Source organism: Callionymus lyra, chromosome 4 (assembly GCF_982586985.1).
Source record: "Callionymus lyra chromosome 4, fCalLyr1.hap1.1, whole genome shotgun sequence".
NCBI lineage: Eukaryota > Metazoa > Chordata > Actinopteri > Syngnathiformes > Callionymidae > Callionymus > Callionymus lyra.
Window position 1 is genome coordinate 26696817 of NC_141821.1, and position 22258 is coordinate 26719074.

Below are 22258 nucleotides of genomic sequence, written 5' to 3' on the forward strand. Positions count from 1 at the left end.
CAACCTTGTTCTTTTGCTTGACTTCAGTTGAAGAACATTTGCTGGTGGAGCTCGCTCCTTTTATTCACCAATATTATAAACCAGCCACATCATCATTTATATCCAACAGAAAGCTATTTTAAAGAAAAAAAAAAGAAAAACATTGAATAACTTATATACAAAGTGTATGAGAGTTAAGGTAAATGACACAGAATCTTTTGCCGTGTCCCAAATAACACACTTCGGCACTTACACGAAAATTAAGTGTGCAAAAAGCACTTAATTGGTGCAGTCAAATGGCCGGAAAATTGAGTGTGGATCGATGGACTCTTTCCACCCTCAACGACCGCCATCTTAGTGACGTATATGACGATAAATGGAAGTTACGTCACTGACGAAGCAACTTTGGAGCAGATACTCGCGTAAATGTATCAATAAAACACTCGTTTTACTACAAAACAACACAACAATAATAATAATAACACAATGAAACACAACTTAATAACTTTTAAATGGCGAAAAGTGCTGTCTGCTATAGTTTTCCAACTTCCGGTTGCGATCAGCATTAAAAAATAGTAGAAGAAGAAGCTGTTGAGTCATTTCCTGTAGGTGCGTAGCGGCAGTGTTTGATTTGAGACGGTACTACCCTGTCCAAATTTGTGCACTGGCCAAGTACGTGCACTATCTCAACGTGTACTATAAACCAGTGCACTTGGAGAAGTGTGCAATTTGGGACACAACCTATGTCTTTATATCCAAATAAAGCTTGAGGAATAGGAAGGTAGACCAGGATAAAGTATCCAGGTTACAAACGATTGAGACAAAAAAATAAATCGGGAAAGGCAAGGTTTAAATTATAATAATGAAAAAAGATTTGAATATAACGTCGGGCACAAGGACAAGATGGAGCAATCACACGGACTGAATGCACGAGGGAGGAAAGGGAGGTTAGCGGCTCATCAGTGAGGAGCTTCTGATTGCACCGCCGGAGAAGACAAGAGGGCAGGAAGGTCAAGCGGGAACAGGAATGTACAAAATAAAAATGAGTGTATAATAAGTCAATCTAAAAGGCAAATGTCTTTGTGTATGCCAGGGATAAGTAGTTTACTATCTATTTAATGATTGCCTCACAGCGTTCAGAAAATAATTTTGGGAAAATTATTAATACATAATTAATATTTTCAAAAATATTATAGGGAACTTAAAGTACTTAAGTTAAGTGAGGCCAAAGGCATTTACTGACTTGAGTTAAGCATTTAAAACTGTCATGTAGAGTTTTTAAGACGATTCTGTTAGCAATAAAAGATTGAAAATGATGATTAAAATTCACTAATAGACGTAGAGGGGATTTATTTCTATGCAGATTAATTAACACTTTAATGATGTTGGGGGCAGTTGTGGCAGCATCATGTCGATGTGAAACATGTAATTTACCCATGTCTATGATTACTCTCATCCTCGCTAATTTGCACCACCTCCTTCAGACCCGGCACGCTGCTTTTTGTTGATTTTCATTTTCACACATTTGGCGGATTGGTCGTCCCACAGCAAGAAGGCTGCAAGTTCGAGAAGGGAGGGTGGAGGAGAGGCGACTTGAAGCCTTTCTGTGTGTTGATATGTTCTCCCCGTGTTGCGTTGGTTTACTCCGGGCACTCTGGTTTACTCCCATAGTCCAAAAACGCACAGAGGTGGTTTGGGAACTTGTCCGTATGTATGAGTGTGTGTGTGTGGCTATGACAGAATGGCATCCTGTCCAGGGGGTCCCCCGACTCTTGCCCAAAGAGACTGGGATAGGATCCAGCTTCCCCTACGACCGCCATAAGGGAATAAGAGACAGAAAATGAATGACATTTGGCTCATGGTGGACACAAATAGGGAAAACGCCACATGACAACAATGTGTGCAAATGGGTTACAGGCCTTACATGTCTATGGGTGTATTCTCAAATTATTTATTTATTTTTTATAATGCCACATAAGAGGATTGTTTTTCACTCTTTAATCTACAGAGGGGGGCAGAAGACACCTGTCCTTAACTCCTGACATGAGGTCATGCAATCTCTTTCTGGGCGGATGCATTTATTTATTTATTTGACTGCTAAACGTATCACGCTATCCGACTTGCCTTGATCCCCAGTGCTTTGGAAAACCCGCTCACAACAACGGCACACTTATTGAAGCAAACCCATTAACCCCTGATGCGGTTTAATCTAAACTCACTAGACTATACACACTGCATGCCGATGATGAACACATCTCTGTCTCCCGTGCCACCTGGTTCCGAACTCTGGACAGGTCGCCTCAAATCATTCAGTGTGTGGATTACACGGGTGGTTGAGTGCACAGAAACAGATTTTAGCAGTGATCTGTAGTAGCCTGAACTGCAGTTTGAAATGGCCAAATGGAACAAATAACAACAACAAAAAAAAAGTTAATGGAACTTAATTGTACCGCCGTTATGGACCTGGATCACCTATTGTCACAATCAGGAAATGTCAATGAGAAATTATGCCAGATTTCATTAAATGATTAGATCATAGCCTAAGATTGTAAAGAAGAGACACCACCTAGTGGCCTTTCTAAAATTAAGATCATCGTTAAACATCCGACCCAGAATCATGAGGCCTCATCAACCCATCACTACTGACAACATCAGACACTGATCCAGCCATTGTTGATTAAGTCCCAAATAATTTCCTAGCATCACAGTTCAGACTTTCTTAAATAAAGCATCTTTTCTGTTGTCTCCTCTCTTTGCTGCACCATTTATTCAGCACTAGGAGAAACCACCAGAGCCTCTGCACCCAATCTTAATGGGCTCAAAGTGCACTCTCCAGTTGTTGCCTTTGGCGTTACCCAGTTTGTCATATTAAGACCACCTGGGATTTTAATGGATGGAATTTTGTTTTGGAAATGGACTGTTATGAGTTGACAGTTAACAGTCCTGGAACTCTTGTGCTGTAAGCCTAGAACAGAAATGTACTAAGGAAATGATGATGATAGTTACTTACATCATTTTGAAAAACAAGTTATTATTTTAGCGTTACAACACACACATTCAGTCCTTTAGCTTTCAAGCGCTGGTACAGCAATTTTCCTACAAATAACTTGTTATATCATCAAATAAAAGTTGAATAATGACACATTCTCGCTGTGTACATCTATTGAAGTATCTTTTTGTCAAGTCCCATCAATACCATCCATACCATTTGCATTCGCATCGACGTTTTGTTGGGATAGATGATTTGGAGGAAAAATACATCTATTCCGAATAAAATAATTGAAGGAAATAATAAAATAGAAATATAAAGACTTCCTTGGGTTCGTATAAACAGAAACGAGACTGTAACAGGGAACTGTCTTTTTGCTGTATAACATCAAAACATTTGATGTAAAACATCAACAAGCATTAACTGTCAAACAAAAAAAACAGTATTTGGTCATTTTTGATTGTCAATTCAAGAACATTTAATATAACCTCAAACCTAAGGTATGGTGACATCTATCTACCTACACGTATGTCTTTTTCTGTTTTATAATTTAACCATGAAAAACAAATGTTGCCTTATTTCCTGTGTATTTTCCAGTATTATCTTGATCTTTAAAGTATGTACTTTTTTGAGTATTGTTTTGATTGTTTAAGCGCTTTGTGACCCTGGTCTCGAAAAGCGCTATATAGATAAATATTACTTACTTACTTACTTATTTGAAAGGAATATCTGATAGAAACTCATGTTTCATGGGTACTTTCCATTCCAACATTTTAATATATCACTCAGAATTCAATGCAAGCTGCTAAACTGCTGTACATTTGGACTGAAAAAAACAACAAATAATACAATGCAAGAGTTAATATAATCAGTTTGTCGGAGGTGAGAGCCACAAACTGAAAAGGCTCTTTCTCCTTTAGCCTTTCAGAATCTTCTGACCTGGGGTAGGAATCTTCAGAGCTTTAAAAAACAATGATAAGAATCCAAAAAGCCACAAGCAGCTGGTGGAGGGAAGCTGGGACGGGGGAGATTTTTATCTCCTTTGTCCATTCCTTTTAAAGAGCGCACTGCAGTATTTTGCACAAATTGGACTGTTACACTGTTACACTCCACGGCCATCGGAGAGGAAATAAGAACATGCTTCAGTGTTGCAGCAACAAAGTGAATGGTAATAGACATAATATAGTAAAATGAAGAAATTAAAGAAAGAAAACTGTTCAATATATATATATATATATATATATTATAGAATATTGATGTATTCTACTTCATCGCCAGAATAAACTAGGAGGTTTTTAAATATTAAATACGCTGCTCAGACAATAAAGGGAACACTTAAACAACCCATTCCAGATTTTGATTAATGAAATATTCGTGTGTGTGTGTGTGTGTGTGTGTGTGTGTGTGTGTGTGTGTGTGTGTGTGTGTGTGTGTGTGTGTGTGTGTGATGAGATCCAAAAAACCCTAAAAATGATCAATGGAAATCAAAATCCTTCACAGAAGGAGGTCTGGGTTTAGAATCATACTTCAATAAAAGTGTAAAATGAGATCAGAGGCAGATCAAAGTTCTGTGGATATACATTAAGACAATTCAAAATGAGGCTCTGAAGTGTGTTTGGCCTCCACTCTCTATAACGTGTGAGCATGATCAGGATGAGCCCAAGGATATTCTTCTGAGGGATCTTCTCCTAGACCTGGATCAGGGTATATATAGGACGGCATGTGGTGTCCGTGGATAGAAACGAAACACGATATCCAAAAGATCTGAAAGGTAATTGGGTCTGGGGAATTGCCAAGCCGGTCTGCAACATCAATGCCATAGTCATGCCGGAAAATGCTTATATACTTTAGAAAAAAGACTCTGTCACATATGCTCAGTGAGAACCCGAGTGATCCGTTCCTTTTTAGAGTTACAGGCAAAAATGTACATTCATTTTAAAGAAAAAATCCACATGCCTCCATATTGCTCGTATGTAATGTCCATCTTGTATTGAAGCCTCAACAACAAGAGTTGTTCCCGAAAAAAAGCTCTACATTTTACGATTGTTTGTAGAAGACATTTAAAGAATATCAAGGGCTCTAAAACGCAAATACTTCCAGAGGGCATACAGTCTACCGTCTACACTGAGTGAAGGTTGAATTTTGGGTGAACCGTCACTTTAAAGGGCTCTTACAGTGCATCTCCCAAGCCCCCTCTTTCGTGTACTTTGTTGAGAAGTCTCACAGCAACAAGAATAAACTATCGTTATGTACGGCCCCATCAATGGAGAGCTTTGCCACAGAAGGAGCTGCTCGGTGATGATAGAGACCGTTGAGGGCTCTTTAACAGGGAGGAGAGCTTTTCTAGCATACTGCTGTCTCCCACCCTCGGTGAAGGTCCTATTGAAGCCTCATTTAGTGGTGTCCAAATGTTAGCACTCAACACGGCTCTATTTATAACGTTTCACTGTTCAATGCTAAAGATTATAGTATAAAACATGTCGCTGAATGGGCTCTGACAATCAGGACACAGCTTCAACAGCCGTCACTATAACAGCCTCGGACAGAATTGGTCCGTTGAATCAGTTTATTTCAGTTCTATACTATTTATATTCATTAGCTCAAATTGGTCGCCTCTGGCCTCTACATGCAAACAGAGACCTGTCAGTTACAGAGTCACACCCACGGGGAGTTTTTATTTGAAAGCCCTATCCCTCGATTAAGGCTTCTGTTGTGACTACAGTAGCACTGGTGTTTGGGTCAGCAGCGAGCACAATGGCCGGGTTACTCTCGCTGACTTCCCTGCTATTGCCTCTCACTCTCCTTTTCAGCACATTTTCCACTTGGCTGATAAAATAAGCCACTCTTTGATGAGCTTTGGGCTGACCACGCCGCTCTGCCTCAGTAAATGCTTTTATAGAGACACACCACAGCCCGTCGCCTTAGATCACTCAGTGTGCACTCACGGATTTTAGTTCCTGTTTTTTTTTTTTTTTTTTGCTTTCCTCATCATGCCTTGCTTTTGACACAGACTTCTAGGCTGCGGCAATGTTGTTTCAAGAATGTTGAATATTGTCAAAGTGCAAATTTGACCTTGAGGCATGATGTTATTTGTGAGTCATTGTCTGCTTGAATTAAGGTTTTTTTTTCTTCGACATCACAGGAAACCTTAGGGCAGAGACTAGTGTATGACAAAAATGGAAATTGTGCTTTTAGATGTTTCTTATTATAGTCTGCTTCCTTTTCAATGGCTATATTAGTAAATATGACGTGAAATTCCATCACTATAATCCGGTTTCATTCAAATGGCCTTTTCTTACAACCATGAAGACATCTGTTTATTGTCTGTTATGTTTAAAAAGCAGGATTTGTTTTGTGGTGAAGTAGAAATGGTGAGCCAAGGCATCCATCTGTGGCGTCATCCTTGTCTTGCAAATGAAAGGTTCACTGGAGGATAGGTGGGTAGGTGGTGAACAAAAGCACATAAACAACCTCAGAACATAAAAGCACATATTCAGACATGGGGTCTCCCAGCACAGCAGAGCAGGGGACGCAGCGATTGGTATCAGTGCATCCATGCGACCCCACTGTCCAGAAGGAAGAAGGGAATGACATAAACACAACGGCACAGCAAACAAAAAACATGAGCAACATCATTTTACATTCGGAATGCTTGTTGGAAAACATAGTTTATTTAGAATCTTGTCTGATCAAAAGCAGTCGATGTGCAGTGCAACCCTGGCTTAATCTGGGTTGACATGGAGATGAAGCGCCCGAGCACCCATCTGAATTTATAGAAATTGTGGTGCGATTATATCGTGAGTAATTGTGACAGATTGCTGTGAGAACCTTGAACGTTCAATGTCTTCACATCCCTTTGAAGATATTTTAGAGGCTTCAACAGCAGAATTCCTGCAGTGCTGTTTCGATTGTCAGACCGAGATGAAGATCACAGTCACAGGAAAAAAAAAACTGTACAAAAAGTTACATAGAAACTCTAAACCTTTCATCAACTGACTTGCATCGTAAATCAGGCTTGTTAAATGTTGGGCTTAAACATTTCCGAAAGTTTTGATTATTATGCTGCTTAGGTCAGGATAAATTATAAATAATACAATTATAATATATGAATCCACTTTGTCAATCTATCGGGGACTAGTAAAAGAAATTCATATATTTGGTCAATATGAAATGGCTGAAAGTGCAACATTTTTTTTTGACAAAATAGGCATTGTTTCTATCATAAACAGACTCCATGAGGGTGGTCTTTTTGTTCTTTTTTCCACTAGCCAGTCCTGGGCTTAGTGCCTCCTGACATTAGGTTCTGGAATGGCATTCTCAGACCCATTGTCAGGCAATATAATGGTGCTCCTTCAGACGTGTGACAATAATCATCCTCATGTGGCCAAAATGTGTTAGTAGTTTCTGCATGAGGGGTTTTTATGACACAGAGTGGCCTGCCTGCTCCTCAGATCATTATCTTATCCAACAATTTTGGGAAATCATGTATCGTATTATTCTTGGCTGCACCACCCGCTACACAGGATCTGATCCAGGTCTTTTTTTTTTAGCATGGTTCCTAAACAGCCCCCGCATGACTGCTTGATTTTGGTTTCCAACTCGATACCTCTCACTACATGACATATTCATTTGAAAGAAATATTTTGGAAGCTTGTAGAAACTAAAACACCATTAGCTACGTATAATTGGTTCTTTTGAAAAACGTCTTTATTTCTACCATTTTCTAGCTTTTGAATTCTGAAGTTTAATAATACATTTTCACTTACCATCTTCTTTCCGTTATTATATGAAAAAAATAATGCAGCGTTTGCAAGTACTTTTTTGTCCGTTCACGGTGAAGACGACAGCTGGCGCACACCTATTTTTATTGCGACTGGAGCCACAGCAAAAGATAACAGGGTTCTGAGTCCACCCTGAGGCTTTCGCCAACATCCGGCGTCAGTCAAGCACTTGTGCTGTGTTTGTGAGTGAGTTTCAGCAGCCAGGCCTTGGGATTGTTGCAATATGGTCCAATTCCAAACAATGGCAAGCATCTGAAATAACTGGCAGATGCTCTGTTGACCCAAGCTGGTAGACGGTTTACGCTGACTTGACCTCTGGCATCTTAATTCTGCACGAAACTCTCCAATTTGGTCAGACATAATGGACAGCAGATTTGATGGAGCTCCACTCTTAGCACTTGTTTTTGGAGCCAGCATCATTCAGCCATTGTGCTCAAATACCCGAAAGTTTAGAAATAGAATTTTAAACATTTTTCCCTTTCTCCTTGAAGCATTCTCCCAATAGATTTCTTTGTTCTCCATTCTGGACTCACAGTATTTACTGGTGCATGATAAGCCAAGACTGTTGAGAGAGGACGCCAATTGGTTAAAAATAATAATTTTAAAGTAGGGCTGCATGATTAATGTGATCACAATCTCTATATCCCACTGTGTGATTAAACAACCCATACCGACATTTCCAATTTGCTGCCTTAGGTGCAACACCACTCATCTTTAAACTGTTGGCAGACCTGTGCACGGATGTGGTCACATGACTATCCGGCACACAGCATGCAGTCAAATCAGTGGCAGATATGTTCACCGATTATGATTATTACTGATTATTGTGCTACTTCACTTTTTTTTCTTAACAATTCTTTGTATTAAACAAGGTATGTCGGGAAAGCTGGTACAATATTGACATATTTCAAATTTCACACATATAACAACATTTTTAAGTCATAGTCATATGTTATATTGACACATTTACACCAGTAGATCAACATTAGATTGTCTGGATGAATTATGAGGTTCTCAAAGAAGACGACATTCAATCGAATGTTCTCCTGTTGAACCAAGAGTAGAACGGAGTAGAAATGGTTTGTTTATACGTCTTTGTTCTAGACTTTCACTTCAGGTTCAGAACATTCCCACAAAACATTTTCTCAAATTCCTTTAAATTCGAAGTAATCAAAACAAAATGCTGGGTTGGTTCTCCCCCCCCCTGACCCTGTTAAAAGACCTCATCTGAAGCACTTGAACAGTGAGGAACATGTGTACGAACGATGGATTTGAATAAAGATGTGACTGAAGATGAATGGAGGGCAGCATGCATTTTAGTTCCAACTCGATCAGGCAATTCTAACTCGAAGTTACTTCAATATAAATGGTTGAGTAGACAATACATAACACCTTCTGAATTACACAACTTTAATCCAAAAAATGCAGTCAACCTTCCTTGCGGAATCTCCCAATTGCTCAAAGAAATTACTTTCTACGTGGCCTTGGAAAAAATAAGGTTTTGTATCAAAGGTAAACTGGAAAAATTTTGGAAGATACGGAAAATGTCTTCCTGGAACATTTCAACATTGACAATTTCATTTGAATAAATTGAATAATTAATATAGAGGTTTGCTGTACAGGCTGTTACGTTGTGTATTCGTATTGTTTTGGTCACATTGAAACATTACTTGTCGTGAATTGATGTGACTGTACTACTATGAAAAATCAATAAAGAGATAAATCTTTTATCTCATTTCACATGTTTACCTAATAAACCTAAAAACTGTGAAAATTAATTGCTAAAAGGCAATTGTCTAATTCACTAATCTCCAATTCCCATCATCATCCAGGTTAATGTCACTAATAAAGATGGCCAGGATTGACAGCTGCTAGCAAATGGATTGACACCGAGCCAAAGCAAAATATACACCAGGGGAAACAAGGTGACAGTGGAAGGCCACCATCAAAATGCTAATGTTGAATGGGATATTTACTGCGGAGCCCTAATGCGGTTTAAAACAAGCTCTTTGTCCTGCAGCCCATCACCGTCTCCTGTTAGCTGCTCGTAAATCACACATTAAAAGCTGATGTGACCTGAATAGCTCCTTATACAGCCACAATCTGCTGCCACCATTGCTGAAAGATTCATGACAATGCCACTGAAAAATTGTCCATAATATCCAGTTTAATGGGGGGTGAGAAAGGATTTTTTTAAGGCCAGTATTCATGACTCAGGAGTAGTATTTGTCAATCGATGAAGGTGAAGATTGAACAAATTGTCATGTGGATTACGAAATACATTTTTTGTCGCTGAATTGGTCTCACAAACAGAACACAAATGGGGAAGCAAACGTTTTTGTTTCCCAACACGGTCAGTCTCCTCTATTTTTACCTGACTCTTTTTCTTTCTAATGCCTCCGCTATTTAGTTTGTTTATAACGCCATTCGTGAACCTCTTTCTTTAGGTGGTATCTCAACATTCGGTGTTCACATAAAATGTCCCTTTTTATTATACCATAATTAAAATCTGGCCAACAAAACATTATTTTGGCCAACTTGCACATCATCCTATTCATTTCCTTAAAAGGAGGCAGAAAACCTAAGCTATTATTTTGTTAGGTTTTATCTGATACCGCTACCAAACCAGTGCCGATGCTCTAAGAATAAATAGAACAATTTGTAATGTTTGTATTTTCTAAAGATGCTGAAACCAAAATAAGAAACATACATCTGTGTTAATTTTTTGTCAAAGTTTTTATCACAACTCATGCCATTATGGTCGATGATGTCAGTACGCATCTGACCTTTTAATTTGTTGGTATAAATGCAATATGTACAAGCTTGATTTTAAAATATCTTGTAGTATTAAATACAATGCTTACTTAAAATATGGATTTTAGGGAGGAATTGACTGTAGGTTTTATCTCAAAATATGAGTATTGGTATAAAACGGGTGCTCAATACGTCAATAGCGATCGACCAGTCGATCGTTAAAGCAGTGTTCGTCACATGACATAAAAGAAATAGAGATCAGCCTATCATCAATCACTAGATTGATATAATGATCTGTGTGAAGGAGCGCTGATCAGACAAGCCGTCCACAAGTTAAAAGATAACATTTTTGTCTTATAAATGTATTAATTAATAACATAACCTTCAACAATTATACATTATATATATATAATAGTGGTTGCTTTCCCTTAAAATATCAGAAGCCATTGTTTTGAAGATAGTTGGTACTTTGGGTTCCAAGAATAGCTGGTATTGTTGTAGTTTTAGTGTGTTGATACCAACGTATTAGATCTTGTGACAACCCTTATGTACATAGTTAATTATGTTTTGGTTTGCATCATGTTATGGCTCACGTGGTTACGCAAAGTACATCAACATACATTGTTTACATAATGAATTCTCAATATATTCATACTTTTCGTTTTTGCATAATCACTGCTTTCCACATAGATTTGAAAAATGCATAATGCATTTGGTAGTTCAAACAAATGGTCTCCTAACTCTAACGCATAGCTTTCCCTGATTATGAATCCTCATTATTTAGAGAACATGTTATGATTTCAGATTGTGTTATCTTCTGTTTCTTACACCTCCTCTGGTTGTGTCCCCTTCCAGGCCTGATTTGGATTTATCGTCCAGGATGTGATTTGTGTTGCCAAGAGCCCAGCAGCTATTCACACCCAGGTAGCTAACACTTTTCCCACCAAGTACTCTCAACTTGGATACATTTAACTTACATGATTATTATTTTTCCCTAAAAAATGTCGCTCATAATGCATTCTGGTACATGTTTGTGTAAAAAGAAAAGGTACATATTTTATATAACCTCATGTCATCATTGTTGACGAACGCTTTCACTGTGTTTTTTTGTATGGGTCCACTGAACACATTTCTCCGGCATGCGCTTAAATTAAATTCTCTTGGGTAAGGTTGATGTTTTTGGTTTATGCAAATCACATCTGTTTACAGCCCTTCTGGCCCACCACATGCGCAAACATTTAGTTTGCCTCTCACAGCCAATGTTTACGCATGGTCAGTTATCGTGATGTGATATAGATTGGATTTTAGAAAATGCAAGAAAGTATGTCTGTAAAGGTTCGCCCAAAAAATGTTTAACCCTTTGGACTCTAGAGTCTGATTTTAACTATATTTAGTTATATTCCTTATTTGACAAGCAGTTTATCTTATCTTGTTTAGTATCATAACTTGTACTACAACCTCAGGGGTATGTATTTAAACTGTTGCTTTTCCATTTTGATCTACTGTACAAAAAAAAAGATTGATCTAAAATCACACACACATAATTTGCATAACAATGCAGTAATGACCATTTACAGGATTGTGTAGTAGTTGTACTAAAGGAAGTAGTTCCTGGCACTTCTTCATGGTACTTCATCTACTGTTACTAACCTGCCCTATAGTCTAATATTTGTAGCTTTTCTGTTTTTTATTTTTGTCATCGTTTTTTTTTTTTCTTTTATTCTGGTCCCTTGCTTGGTAGGAGGGCAGAACAAATGTGATTCTGGGACGCAGCTGCCTGAGCCAGTGTATATCTGGACCTGTTTCACACATCCCTTCTCTGTGTACTTTCAAACTTTTCTAATGGACAACCTTTATTTCCTATTCTAAACAACGTATGAACCACATCCCCATCACTCCTCATACCAAAAGTGACTTGGTATGAGTAGCTTTAGATTCTCTTCTGCATATAAGTAGTATATATATATTGCACTCTTTTTTACTTATTTATATTTAAACTTTTATATACATGCATTATATGCAATATTTAAAACTCTGTTTATATTATATCCCACTATTTATAACTTATTAATTTTTAAATTTATACAATCACCCTATGCTGTGTTTTTTAAACGGTTGCCAAGCAACGTAATTTCGTTTTTAGATTTCACTGCTGTCTTCTTCTGTGCAATGACAATAAAGAGAGTCCAAAGTCTAAAGTCTAGTCTGCTTCCTCTGTTTCAAAGAGGGGCTTCAAAGCTTGACCCACATTCAGAAGTCACTTCATTTTGTCAACTACAAATGTATACTGTATATTTAATATGTTTTTTATTTTTGAACTTTCGAGGGACTTCAGCACACCCTGTTCTTGCTGACAAAAAGAATCTGGAAAATGTGGTGTGAATAAATTACCAAGAAAATTCACAGGTCATATGATTCCAAAAGGTATTGTAAGGTTACCATATCCTTCATTTTAATGGAGCCACAAGACTCTCCGCCCCTGTGGTGAACCACGCGAGCATTTCACTCGGGTGGTTTTTGCGAGAGGATTCGTGGGCTATGTGAGAAACGTGTCGACACTTCCCTCCGCTCACACACAGCTTCATGACATTCCTGTTTCTCTCATACATCCACGTAGCACCTTTTCCCTCGCACACCTTTAGACACTTTCAAGTGTCCTGAGGGAAATGCATATTGTATCAGGCAACCATTGTTTGCGTTTGCATCACTGGCTTTAATGCGATTTTATTTTCATCGTAACAAGAACAAGACATAAAAAGCACCACTGCTGGCCAATGTGTCACATCACCTCCTTTGACGGGGCTGCAGGGGCTCGTATCCTCCTTCATGAAAAATTGATTGCGTAGAGGATTTCAAGAGATTAATTGAGACGCGTTTCTCGTTTTCGCTTGTTCCAGGATTATCCCATGTTCTCCGCCAGGGCATTATTTTACAGAAAGCAATAAAAGCAAGCATGTTAATATTGCTGACGCAGGAGCAGTGGTCTCGAGGTGAAAATGCCTCAGTTTGTCATTTGAATAACAATGAGACAGCGGGGTCTATGGGGGCCTACACTGTAGGGATGCTGAGGGACCACCAGGTGAATCCAGCTTGTGTACAATCAACGATACATTGATGTTAGTTTCTGGCCTTGGTTAGCCTCCTGACACCTGAAAATGGTGACCTTTAACGTTATAGATTAGTGTATTTCAATATTGGATAACAGCCAGGTTTCATAAGATGAGCCTTTACTTAAAATAGAAACATGTTTTTAACGGTCGCTCAGAGTTCTATTACCACCTTTCTTGTGTAGACGGTAAGTTTCACCGTCATTTGAAGGTTTGCACATTTACCTTAGCAAACTACCATCCTTAGCGACCAATAACACACATGTTCATACTTTACTATCTCTTTATTCAATTCATTCAATATATATTTTACCTTATTCAGGTTTGGATGAAAGCCTATTCAGCGACTTGGAGAAGAGGTGAGGGAAAATTTCAGCAGTAATACGTTAATAATAGGTTTTAATAGTCTTGCCATTAGTTCAACAATGCTTGCAAAATGCAGCGCTAGCTTAACTTCATCATTCATTTTCTGCCGCTTATTCCCTTACGTGGGTTGAGAGAGGGCTGTAGCCTATGCTATTTTCTTTGGGTGAAAGGCTGGGGACACCCTGGACAGGACCCCATTTACATAAAGACATACAACAATTCACACATACTCATACCTACGGAGTTCTCCGGCGTTCCCAATCAACATCTGAATGTTTTTGGACTGTGGGAGGAAACTGGAGTGGCCGGAGTAAACCGGTGCAACACGGGGAGAACATACAAATGCCTCCCTCTGATCCTGGAAGCAAACCAGCAACCTACTTGCTATGACTGTTCTCTTGAATTCAAGTAGATAAATATAATCACATATTTCTCTCCACATCATATAGAACAGTAAGTTCTAATGGCAGGATTACAACAAGATGTGATTTTCGTTGCTGCATGACTCTATATAACTTACGCGTAATATGCCTGCCTTGCATAAAATGCAAGTCATGACGGCCCATTGGATTAAACAAGATGAGTAGTTGGAATAGATTGATTCTGCCTAACGATACATTTATTTGGGCTATTAGTAAAAGCATGTATAAAAGGGCAGCCTCTGGTTTAAAATTTAAAGGAAAAACTCAGTTCTGAATCAGGAAGCATTTTCTTCACATTTATTTTCAAGAGGCACATTTGTATTAAGCGTGAAGGTTTACCCTAAGCTGTAGAAAAGGGTCCAAAGAACTTCGTCAATTGGTGTGCAACCACATTAACGTTCATGGGAAATGTGATCAATGTGGTTTTTCCTTGATACATTTGCAAATACACATTTAAATACCAGGTGCTAATGGATCCTGTCGGCTTCTTTGCATACACTCCTTGGTTGCCCACATTACGAAGTGTGCTTAATGCCCCGTGTTGATCTCCACACACGTAGATTGAGCCTTTGTTATCTTAGAGTTCAACTGTTTGTTTTCTTAGTTTCCTGGCTATTATGCAAAACCGGCCATTTGAATGGAAGAGAGAAATCTGTTTAGCTAGTGTCAGCAGTGTTGTTCAAATTTGAATCCCGTCCAGAGATAGTTGACTTAGTTCATTTGCAACCAAGGCAACCACTGGCTCACATACACCAGACAGACCATCAGAAACCCTGTAAACAAGACCAACACCAAACAAGCATTTCATGCACATTTCAGCTCATTTGTTGACCCTTTGTTTAACTTTCCTTTCACTTAAGACGAGCATGAGCTTGTGCTCTAGCATCATTACGGCCTTTTTGGTTCTGGCAACTCAAGATTTCTTCTTCGATTTCATCAAAAAATCATTTCTGAGTAAGGCTGAGTCATGCTTCTATATTCAGAGGCTGAGGTCTTCATCGGGTGTGAGATCACAAAACAATTTTTCATCTTGGTTTAACTGACTGTTCTTTGCTTTAAGCTGTAACTTTTAATGAGTTTATAACAAGACATTCTAACAAGACATGGTTAGAAAAAGGATAACTACTGGGTTTTAATTATGTGTCAGAAAAAAAATGTACCACTTTGAATCTGGATGCAGATAATAGCGACGTTCCACTTCCTTAAGTGGGCAAATGCTGGTGCGGTTTTATGATGTAATGGCTGTTTCCAAAGGTATAAAGAAAAATGACTGATAAAGAGAAAATTTAAGCAATATCAGTAAACATTTGTGTTATTTCTTGATAGTTTTGTGATAGTAATAAGTAGTTCAACTTCTTCATCTACTCCTTTTGTTTAAATTGTAGCTTTGGTTGTAAGACCAGTTTGTAGTAAACTTTCAAATGAAACTATTTCAGTATGGCATCATCTCCTCCTCACTGTCTGCAGTGAAATGGTGGCTTCAGAGTACACATGATTGTTGACAACTCCCCCTGTTCTCCGAGCTTCACGTTCGAACATAAAGACGTATATTGTGAAAAAGAACAGGCTTATGTGTTCACAGGAGGGATTGGAACATCTAGATATCATGCAGTGTGTGTATATTTAACAAAAAAAAATGAATCAGATAAAAGTAGTCCTTGTTCTAAACTTCTAAATAGTGTTTAAATTATTTAGCGTTCTGATTCAACAAGCCAACTTTGTAATATATAATATGGATATTGTGTCACAGAGCCTTCAGGCTCTTTAGTAAAGTACTGCATTCATGCCACAATGAGGATTAAATGGGTCGTGTTTGGATAACTTGATTAAAGGTAACAGGAAACTGCCTGTTATGAGGCAAAGCAATTCAATATATTGTAAATGCCTGATAGAATGTTATAAATTATGGCATTTTTATTCACATGAAAAGGAGCCACAACTGATCCAATTATATATATTTTCATTTCAAGAGGCTGTTTGGTAGTAGAGTGGAGTAGTTTGGAGTGCAAATGTCCTTTTGTGTGCTGGCTGTTCTCCTGGTACCTGCCCTGACAGTTTCTGGCATCTTAATAAAACAACACCCTTGACAGTGAACTCTCTCCGCAGCACAGCGAGCTTCCTCTCACTCCCTTTCCACTACCACACTGCCACCTCGCATTCTCCGTCTTCTGGCTCTGACCATTTATGCTAATGTAAACGAACAGGACAATCTGTTTATGACGATTAGATTCAAACTCGGCGTGCACCTCGGGGGCTACACCGATATGTCTGACATGACAGAAGAGTCCACAGTAGCCGAGGCCCTAATTCGAAAGCCACCGATGCTCACGGGCGCTGTGTTAGATATGGTAAGTGGATACTGGAGTCAGTGGAATCTGTTCAGATGCATCAAGTCAAGAAAAGCAGTCACGGTTTTATTCTTTTATTTTTGGGTGCAACTTTAAACTTCTTTGAATTGCCCTGTAGCTCTGGCGAGGTGTGTGGCTTCCATCAGGTCTGTGGGACACGGGGAGTCTTTCACGGAGCAGCCACGTTTATAGAAGTATATCAGTGCCATTCAAATATTAGTGGTTAAATTTAACAATTGCATTTTTTTAAACTTTTTTTTAATTAAAAGATTTTATTCATTTTAATTATTTATTTGAATAATTCACACATTTTATATAGAAAGGTTGAATTTCTTTTAATTGAATAATTTAATTGAATACATTTGATTGATTAAATAAAATGTTAAATATTTTCAAAATAGATTAAATGGTTCAACAATTTTTATATTGAATTTAAAAGGCAAAGAATCAAAATATATTGAATTGAGAAAATGTATTTTAGATTTATAAATGAATTCATTTAATCATGAAAAATAAAAAGGACTTCAATTAAAAATAAATACATTTAAACATATAAAACTCTGTTCTGATGATACTGATATACTTCCATGCATGTTTCTCTTCCGCCATCGAGGGAGAGTGGGATGCAAGAACGCCGTTCTTTTTATAGAGGATCACTCCATCTTGTGCTTCTTAGCACATCTCATTAGTTCCGGCTTTCCCTGTGAGGGCAAATCTCTCGATCTGTCTCCAAGACCAGCGCCAATATCTTAATTTAGGCAAGAAAAGCTGCCTGGCAATGAGTGAACCAAATATGATTCCTCGGCCGGTTCCATCATTACCTCGTCACAGTGCTTCGTGTGGTAGCAGCTGCTCTCCGTTTGGCAAATGAAAAGGCAATATCAGCCTCAGACGCAAACGCTATACAGAAGCTCCCCCATCCCCCCTACATTGGCTAGTCCCTCCAACTTCCTTTTGTGGTTGTCAAAACAAACACCAGTTATTCTGCCACTGGCTGTCGGGAGCTGCTGCCGACGCCGCCGACCGGTGTGCATGCCGAGGTAATCACATGTTGTCAGACCTGATGTGTGCGACAGTCGGTACGAGTGTGTGACACTTGCCACGGTTATAGCAACTTCTCTGCAGTGGCGTGAGGCCTTTAGGTCACATTTGGGTCGTTTCACACTTACAATGAAACAGTTCAATGCATAACATTTATAAATCCTTAATTTTGATACAAATCTTTTTCCATATTAAAAATGTGTTCTTCATTTAACGTCACCAATCTACCTTTTTACTTTTACTCCAGCCCCCTTTAATTGAAATGATAAATTCCGAGGACTTTAAGATGCAGTTTCTGTAGATGCCTATTTTTGATGCCATATCAAAATAAATGTAAGCAAAGGGCACTGTCGGTGTCCGCCTTGTTTAAACTTCGGCAGTGCTAGATGGCTTGTCTGACCTATGATGATTTCACAAGTTATTCTTGACGTGTTTTTCTACAATTTGTCATCAGCATAGTTTCTGGCTCCTCATCAAGAAAGCCGCCGTCATCAGAATACCATTGATTTGCATCTGTTTACCTGCATGGTCGCCCCTCCTCCTCCGTCCTCCCAAAGGGGCCATTGTGCCTTGTCTGTCTGTTTTACTGTGGCTCTAAACCACCGGACTCCGCGGCCTCGATCCGTTCCTCCCAGGAGTTTTTATTTACAGCTCCTGCCTGGCATTAAAGAGCCATATTTATTACTGAGATTTTAATTAGAAATAATGTCTTGTTGAGTTTCGGTGATGGATGGTTTAATCAATGAATAGAAGGAGGTGCTGATGATTAACGTCACTATTGACGGAACACCAAAGAACTTTACCCTTTGTCTCTGAAAGATGTTTTTGGTTTTGAGCTAGACACTGTAATCACCGTCTTTATGTTTTTTTTAAAAAAAAGCATTATCTGGTGTTATTTTTTCAGAATTCATTGCTGGAGTAATGTTTACCGTAACAATGACCTTTCTGGGAGTTTTTTAAAGCTATGTTACCTCCTTGTTAAAATAACGGTTGTACCTTTTTAAAATAATATTTCTGTGTTAATATCTCATGTTACAACTAGTGATATACCGATCCGATCCTGGTACCGGTTTCGATCCAGCCTCTTAAAGTTGTATCGGGTATCATTAAAAAACGTCAGGGCAGATGTAGGCAATGTAGACCTTTGTTTGTGCTAATGTCACGTGTTAGTGGTTGCTTTTGTGTTCACTTTAAGAGCTTGACGCTTGCAGGGTTGTTTATGTTCTTTACAAAAATGGCACTGTGTTTATAGTATATTGTGACACGTTTTTTGCAGGTTGTATGGTAAACAAAGTTTACAGTCCAACTTTATTTTCATTTCATTTCATTTTTAGTCCTCTTTGCGTCTTTTTCAAAGCATGACAAGCGTTATGGCAATAAAATTAATATTTTAACGCTGATATTGCATCGTATAGGTTGAAGCTTGTAGCTACAAGTTTTGGTATCAGGAACACAAAAGTATGATAAATCCTTAAGTTACAACAACAGAAGTGGCCTGTACAGTTTCTGTCCAATTTCGTTTTTTATACATTTTATTTATTTCGATTTATTTGTTTTAATTTGGGTGCTTTTTATTCAGATGTGCTCTATAGTCTTGTTATGGTTGAAGGTGATTTGAAATTTACTGGAGGACAAAGAATCAATGACTCATTAAAAAACAGTTTTCTTTTACGCAGACAACTTGTAAAATATATTTAATACACACCAATTCAAATCTATATCATTTTATAGCAAGAGTGTAAATGTGTATATACTCTATTTACATTCAGAACTAGAGTCAACGCCATCTTATTTGGTTTCTATATGCAATTCAAATATCAAATACGGTCAATAAACATTGAAGACGTTTTCTCGCCTCCAGGTGTGTCGCGCTAAAAGAATGTCAAAGTCAAGTTTAGCTCGGCGTGTTGACAAGGTTGAGCTCTCTCAGCAAGACACTAAAGACATGCAAACATACCAAAATTAGGTCAATTTCCTTCTTTTGTGTGGAGGAGAATGAGATTGATGCTGAGGTATGAGTGTTTCTGGTCAATGGTTAACAGTCCAACAGAGATTCATTGAGGGTTGCAAGTGACCGCACCAGTGTAGCTCCTGACCTCCTCATGTTCCCTCAACCCTTAAGTCCCCCCGGCCTCACGTCCACTCATTCCAGGATACGCTGCTGCTTCTGACATGCCTTGGCTTATCTGCCTCCTTTGTGGAACATAAGCTGGTAGATAAGCAGAATATTGGAGCAGGTTACTCATGTCTGCGTTGTTCATTCATCAGAATCCTCTAATTCCCTTTAGAAAGCCATACCTCAGACTGCAGGTGGCCTACGTTGTAGCGTGGAGGGCACGTCTGAGCTCTCCAGAGCAAACATAGACATTTAGTCATCCCGGCGCCTTTTTTGTTCTCCACCAGTGTCAGTAATTCCCGATACGCATGTGGACAGTGTACACATTACTAATCTCTGCAGTTGTGTAGAAAACACTCTCCACACAGGTATGTCGTTTCCAGTTTAGATAAGCAATGAAGTCAGGAATTATTCATTTGTTGGATTTGCTCGCTCTTCATTCCTAACTGACACGTCCATGCACTGAGTAAATCATGTCCTGACGGCTGAACAAGCAAGAGGCTCTTGATTCTACACAGTTCACAAGTTCTACAAGTTCTTTTCTTCCATCTTCTCATTATTTAAAGAAGCAAAATTGCAATAAAATAGGAAACATGCTTGGCATTCTTTGTCTTTATTTTAACTTGTTTTGTGAAATGCTCAAACAATCTGGTGTTTTTGAAGCATTCTGGTTATTTACATGCTTGACTTCCACAGGAGATTTCAGTTCTATTGGCATTTTCGAAAAACAAACAAACAGAAAACCATACTTCACCATCAGAATCTGTTTAGAGCTTAAAGGCGTCAGTTTGGGGATTGAGTCAGTTTGTGGATAACTCTAGTATTTCACACAACTTTCCACTGAATTCAAAATACTATTCTGGAACATTCTAATGTTGTTGTTTTTTTTAATATTTAGAAATTTGTTTAATTTTAATATATCAGTGCTGATTGTCTTTCAGTGTCAAAAATCCTAATATACTGCCTGAGGAAATAAAACAGAGGAGAAAGAAGTACTACACATGCAAATTACTCAGTTGACAACCAAAATACTACTCTGGTAAAAGTGCCTTTTAAGATGCATTACCATTCAACTTACAAGGATACATTGCTAGATATAACAATGTATATATATATATATATATATATATATTTCACATTAGAAAATATCTATGGGTGCAAAGATTCATTAGAGGTTAGAGATGTTGTTAAAATGTTCAGAAATACTATACTTTTTATTAACTGCTACCTTTCGGTGTGTGCGGTCGTGGTTAATTTTTTCAGTGAAAAATTCAAGAGCCAATTAATCTGTGCTTTATTTAAACACACTTTGAATTGACAGAATATTGGTGTATGTATGCATGTTTTAGATGGGTCATTAACATTACATTATTACATAAAACCCAGTCTTATATTACCTTTATAGATACACTTTCTAGCCAGATATTGTCCATATCATACCTTGGATCTCGCGTTATCCAATTTTAGTTGATTTCCAACAGGATTCTAATGAAGAAGCAATGTCTTGCCAGGTTTCATAATTGGAATTCACCTTCTAGATGTGACTTCTACTATATACTAACCAGACTTGCTCACCTGAATCTTATGCAATCATAAGGAAATTCTCTGGGTTTATTTAATGCCAAAGAATAAAAGCGTGGAACTCATAAAGAAGTCTAGAAGGGGTCGTTTGCTGAAGGGGAAACCGCATTTGTCTGCTTTTAAAATCAACACAGTGTAATATGTATTTAAATAGCTGAAGGACACTTGATAAAAGGAAATGTATACTTGCTTCTTATGAAATCTGCTGCTAAAGTCAGCTTCTGTAGTCTGCCTTTCAGATAGTAGGTTCAATGAAAATGTGCCTGAATTGATTGTGAAGCAAATTGATTTTTTCTTTTTTTCTGAACATATTTAATCAGAGCTCAGTCAAATCAATATATGCCAACAACCAGTTTTCTTATATGTATGGAGACTTACAGCTATGGTATGAAACCTCCACTTGTCTAGTTAAAGCTTCACTTAATAACCAACTCTCAAATATTCCCCCAAAACAAATGGAGCCGTCGCTGCTTCCTTGTATCATAGGTCACAGTGCACAAGGTGTTGTTGTTTACTCGCTCTGTCTGTCTGCTCTGGCATCGAGCACGGCCCGGTACACGCCGTCCCTGGGTGCTGTCTGGCAGGCCCGGTGAATCATCTTCTCAGCACAGGTGGAGGCAACGGGCCCATATTTGAGGGAGGCGTTTGGCTTTTTTTCTCAGGGAGAGGATATGTTTTATGATCCTAGCAGAGGAAACAAGTGTCTTCATATGCGTCGAGCGATTAAATCGACATGCAGAGAACGCTGATTTAAACACAGATTTTAGAAGAAAG

At 38.4% G+C, this 22258-nt stretch overlaps 1 protein-coding gene across 1 annotated transcript in view; it reads left to right on the forward strand.

Annotated features, from left to right (window-relative positions):
- LOC148082303 (adhesion G protein-coupled receptor L3) overlaps nt 1–22258 on the forward strand; it is a 222398-nt gene that overhangs the window by 15709 nt on the left and 184431 nt on the right. Inside the window, exon 2 of the mRNA XM_087789467.1 lies at nt 11359–11427. The gene's annotated coding sequence lies outside the window, so the exon portion shown is untranslated. The remainder of the gene's footprint in view (nt 1–11358; nt 11428–22258) is intronic.